Source organism: Zingiber officinale, chromosome 5A (assembly GCF_018446385.1).
Source record: "Zingiber officinale cultivar Zhangliang chromosome 5A, Zo_v1.1, whole genome shotgun sequence".
Lineage (NCBI taxonomy): Eukaryota > Viridiplantae > Streptophyta > Magnoliopsida > Zingiberales > Zingiberaceae > Zingiber > Zingiber officinale.
This window is the reverse complement of record NC_055994.1, coordinates 56145651-56151732: the sequence shown is the minus strand read 5'-3', so window position 1 is coordinate 56151732 and position 6082 is coordinate 56145651. Positions and strand designations below refer to the sequence as shown.

General features: G+C 36.4%; 1 pseudogene; it reads right to left on the bottom strand.

Moving 5' to 3' along the window:
- Positions 1-907: 907 nt before the first annotated feature.
- LOC121979580 lies at positions 908-2309 on the bottom strand (annotated as a pseudogene).
- Positions 2310-6082: the final 3773 nt, after the last annotated feature.

Genomic DNA, 6082 nt, shown 5'->3' with positions numbered 1-6082 from the left:
ACGAAATAGGTGACTCATCGTCATCTACAAAAAAGTAATTTGCAACGGACTGCGGCGCAACCTCCTCATCATCGGAGTCTTCAAGAGACGCCATTATCCACGGAAACTGTAACCCCTTGGAACACCATGAAAAAAAAAACAACCAAAAATAAAATAAAATACAGGTCTAAATGTGTGAATAAAATCAACTGAACAAGGAAAAAAAACTCGATATTTTCACTTTCCCAAGTGTGCCCTAGCAAACTGAGAACCTGTTCCAAAATCCCTTCTTTAATTTACAAGAAAAGAGCAAGTACAATGAATATGTCAGTCGTCTTATAAATTCCCGGACCAACAATCCTTTGTTCTAAGAATCACAGAAAAAAATGGTTGAACCCTAAAATCGGCAAGAGGAAACGACTCGAGCATGCGATAAACATCCAACTATGAATGAGATAGGAAAATGAGATGTGAGAAGCAAAAAAGCACAGTCAAGAGTAAAAAACGATGAAAACCCTACGAGAAATTCCCAAATTAGCCTACTGCTTAAGTAACAAGCCCTTTTATTCAACTGTTCTTGGATGAAATCTCTATTCTGATTTCTTGATGGTACATACTCCATAGGCACTGGATCCACCAATATGAAATCCTGCAGCAACATCTTTTCCTGCATCTTTCTATATAGATACCTACAATTGGAAAATATCCTCAAAAAATGATAAAATCTAAATTAATGAAACACATAAATAAAGTCCAATTCGATCGAAAGCTTACCACATATACACAACTATGTAAGTGTCTATGATTGGCTTCAATTCACAAAAGGGAATTATGTCATCACAGTTAACATAGACTGTGCGCTCCATGCCAAACACAAAAGGGAATTATGATATCAAGTAACTGTGTCAATTGACGAGCAAGTTGAATCTCAAGTAGATGTTGATGGTCCATTTGTTGTATGCTTACATTGAGAACTTGTTGCCTTTGCCTTGTCATCTCATTCCCACCCACGAGAAAGTAAGCAATGTGCCTGAAAGCCAGCCTAAATAATAAAAATAATAATAGTATTCATATCATCAACAAAGGAAGACACAGTGTGGGTTGATATGTGCCTGAAAAAATTCATCATTTTGACTTTTGAATTAGGATGGATGCTCGTGGTGCTATCGAGTGCTTGTTGCATGTGGTGCAACCACCTCTCAGCAGCTTGGTGAGTAACAGGGAATGGTGCATGTCGTCCGATCAGAGCTGGATGACCTGCAATAATGATTGATTCAAACGAAATCGTGTTGCAACAATTCAGCCAAAGGTTTCCCTTCATTACAGAAGCAAACTTAGAACTGGAATCTATACAGAGAGATAGATGTATCAATTTCTTGTATATTTTTCAGATTTTTTCTTCTGTATCAGTTGAGTCCAGGGATTAAATTGTTGTTATGATTTCCTTACCAAATGAATAAAACATGCCTTTTGTTGCATCAAACTCCATAATACTGGTCTAAATATAGTAGCATATCCACAAACTAAAATTAATTGTTCATAATAAATTCAAATGCACGAACTCAGGTGTTTCAGTTATGTGACTATTTTTGATATAATCACATAACCGAAACACCAGAGATATGATCGGTATAACAATATCTCAGTATGCATCAAAGTAGGACACCAACCATTCTTGTACTTCCTAACCAACATTCTCCTAAAGGCTCAATGAACAAATCTTGAACACAAGGTGATTACAAAAGAGAATAGAATATTTAAGAGGTCATATGAAATTACAATGATACGAATATCATCACAATAATCAATTTGTGTAAGATTCTGGTCATATAAAACAAATATAAAATGATAAATTTGGCAGATGCCAAATGATTTTGCTGCTTTAAAAGGCGAAACAAATAGTGCAAGTGTCAGAAAGAAGCTATCAGACATCAAAAGAACAAGTTCCCTTCACCTTTCCTCTGGGAATACAGATTAGGGCCTCCCATCCTCTGAACGAAGAACTCGTACTGGTTCCAAATCGCGTCCTCCTTCTTCGAATTCGAAAAGATAGATCAGAACTCCACTCTTCCTCATCAACGAAAACCCTACCAACCATCTGTGTTAACAAAATCAGAGATGGTCATAATCAATCAAGCATCTACAATGGACGGAGAGGGCCGCGGAGGAAGAGGTAGGTAGATCGGCTCACCTGTTGTAGAAATTGGTTGAGAGATCGATGAAGGGTTGGATTCCGCCTAGGGTTTCGAAGATGTTGGTCTCGTCGATGGCGAGGCGTCGCTCACTGCCACTTCGCTCCACTCCGACACCTTCTACTGTAAAGACTACATTGTCTTTAAATATTTCCCCTTTTTCTTGTTCTTTTACTCTGATGAATTAGGAGAGAGGGAGATACAAGGCTCCTGCTTCTTGTGGTAGGCACGTTCATCGAACGCTTGAGGATGAAGGTAGCGTATTATCTACAGCGTTGATAATTGTGGCGCCGACCCATTTTGACTTAACCCACCTGCTAAATTCTTGAAGATGAGGAAGAACTTCAGTAGCGACAATGGATAAAGAAAAAATTATCGAAATGTAAAGAAGGACTCCAACGATGACAGTGAATGCTGGACCGAAGATGGATGAAGGAAAAACTATCGGAATACGAAGAAGGCCTCCTCTTCTCACTCAAAGGGAGGGGTTGGAGGAGATACGGTGTGGTTGGACGGACAAGCAAGGGCGTCGTGTCTTGATTCTGATTGGGAGAGGAAGGGGATTCGATTTAGGAAGGGGAAGAAGGAGATGAGGTTAAGAGAGATGGTCGGAGGTTTAGGTTTAGGTTTAGGCTGAGAGAGATGATTGGAGGAAGGGGCGCGATATAGGTTTAGGTTTGGAGGGAACTTCACAATGTTGCAAATTTTGGCTGGTAGGAAAATTAAAATATTTTATTTTGGTTCATTAACACCGAGTTTTAAAAACCGCTGTTAAAATCGATGTCTATTAACGAAAAAAAAGCGCTCATAGATATCGCCTAAAAAATCGATGTCTATGAGCGAAAATCTGTGCTCATAGACACCGGTTTTTAGAAAAACTGGTGTAAAATACTCAAAGACATCGGTTTTTGCTTAAAACCGTTGTTGTTCTACCGATGTCTATAAGGATTTTTGTTGTAGTGATAGTGCACATCTATTATCAGCCCATAGATAATCATAGATGTGAGACTATAAGTCTATATATATATATTGAACATCTATTATCAGCATATAGATGATAATAGATGCGGGACTATAGGTTCTATACATATGAGATCCACATCCAATTACCTGAAACCCACTAAACATAAGTTAAATCACTTTAAAAGGGTCGAATCGTATTCACGTGTGTAACTTATAAATAAACCCACCTAATAGGGATAATTATATCCAACACTAATAGGACTTAATAAGGATTGTGAGTGACACTCACACTCACACTCACACTCACACTCACACTTAATAAGGATTGTGAGCGACACTCACACTAAGCACATATATCAGATTGATTTTTTGTCATTATGTGTTTAGTGGCCTCCACATGTGGATCTGCTTGCATTTGGACATATTAATGATCCAGACAGTATATATGCCATTGTCAAAACAAATTCGGTCAAGTCATGCTAAGCAAACTTAATTGCCCCTTATTGATTTAGATTGTTAAATTATTTAGTTAGCGAAACATGAGAGTAAATGTTAAGTTTACTCAACTCTCTTGATATTTTTCCTCTCTTCTTTTGTGTATAAAAAGAATTTGTTGGTTTGATGAAATCCACATATCCAATCCTAAATTAATTAGTAGCTGGGCTGACAAAGTGTGATTATGATGTTATTTAGATGTTTGTGACATCCTCTGTAAATACTTGGGAAAAAAATAGTTGTTTATATTTACTTCAATTATTTATATTTAGTTATCATCTTTTTTTTCTGCTAAGAGCAAAATATTGCTATCTTTTCATTTGTGAAAAGAATTGTTGATAAATGAACTGTAATAACAATGTTTGGGCTTTGGATTAAGCTAACATCTCTGACTTCACATGTTTGAGAGACCGCACTTTGTCCGTTAACATCACAGATAGTGACAATAAAGCTTTAGTATTATGACTTGTGAGATATGCTTCCATTAGCTATGGAAAATATTCTTTCGCTGATTCACTCTCTTCTTCTCAAGCCAATACAAAGAAACTAGTTGGAAGTTTTACAAAGGTTTGACGAGATAATTGCAGAAAACAGGTTGCACTCGTATATTGGATGTCTACTGAGAGATTGACTAATAATTATAGTGCCTATCTGCAACATGATTTAAATTTGCTGATTTGCAGGTTGGCCTTTTATTAGAAACTATGTTATATGTTAGTATTAGCCCTAATATCAATTATGAGATTATTATAAAGGACTCATTTTGTATCATATATCATTATTAATAAAAGGTAAAGTTGGTTATTATATTTATTTCAGTTCAGTGCCAATTGAATAGGTATAATAATATCCTTGGGTAGTAGGTTCTTATCTACAGTATATTAATTGGTTAAATTGACAGTGAGATATTATAGAGAACACTACTCTTAACTGTTCCTAGTCGAACATTAATATACAAGGACAATATTAATGCGTTGAGACTAGCATGTAGGTCAACGGATGACTTGATCTCACAAGTCATGGATATGAGATATCATGTTAACACATGGGTATATATTAGAGAATATATACTGAATGACCCACCATGAGAATGTTTCATGGATCGTTATATGAGTGCCATAAATATTCTCATGTGACTATTGGTATGAATAGTCCTTAGACCTGAAGTCGCTATGATTTCCTACATAAGGAGTTGTGTACTTTGGTATCGGGAAATGTCACCTGTAACAAGGTGGACAATAAAGTCGATCACTGTGTATGCAATGAATTATGCGGAGGGATGTGAGTGATGTAGATGGGATCTATCTCTTCCATATAACAGAAGTGATATCTGTGGGCCCCTTGATTAGTAGGACACAAGAAAAGCATGGTCATGCTCAAATGAGTTAATATGAGATATTGAGCTTATTTGATTGAGTATGTCTACTTAGAGATCAAGAAACACAAAGGTTGATAAGAGTATGACACTGTCTATGCCTCATTGATCAATCTAGATATTAAGGATAGAGGGACCATGTCATACAAGATAATAGCCACGGACAGGTTAGGTCAGATCTTGACCTTCTCGTCACTTGGGTAGCAATGATGTCTTGCTAGATGTCACTCATTACTTATGTATCTAAATATTGATTTGGATACATTGCTAACGTTACGAGAACCTATTGGGTCACACACAAAGAACAAGTAGATTTGGAGATGGGTTCATATGATGAATCATTGGATTAAGTTTAATCTGAATTGGACATATTGAGTTGGACTCAATTGGATCTAATTATTGGATTAAGTCCAATTCAAATTAGACTCATGGAGTCAATTTGAATTAATGAAATAGTCATTCATTGAATTTGAATTGCATGCGAATTAATTGAGTAAGATTCAATTGAATTAGACTTGAGTTAGATTCAAGTGAATTAGACTTGAGTTAGACTCGAGACTTGAGTTAGACTCAAGTGAGGATTAATGGAGATAATTATTAAATTTCAAAATTTAATTATTCATTTCATTCAATTTTCGAAATTGATTTGAAATGAGGAGTTACACTCATTTGAAATGAGGAGTTACAAGTGTAATCCTTAATGGAGTGTAAATACTCATTAAGGCCATTAATGCTAATTAAGTGTTTTCATTGGATGAAAATACTTAAGTAATTTTCTCTTCATTATGGGTACTTCTTCATTCTCATTTGCTCCTCTCCTCTCTTGGCCGAAATCCACTCCATAGGTTTCTAGCACAACCTTTCTCCATCTTGTGAGTTTGTGAGACAAACGAACGCTTGTTCGTGTAGATACCGTAGAGGCACGAACATGAGATCGTGTTGTGATCCGAGTTGTCGGGAGTCCGTGAGTATACACCAAAGGTATAATCTCTCATGCTATGTTAGAAAACTTAGTATATGTAGGAATTTCTCTTTCCCTTCGCATGGATCTTCTTGAGGAAATATGTTTTTCCGCTGC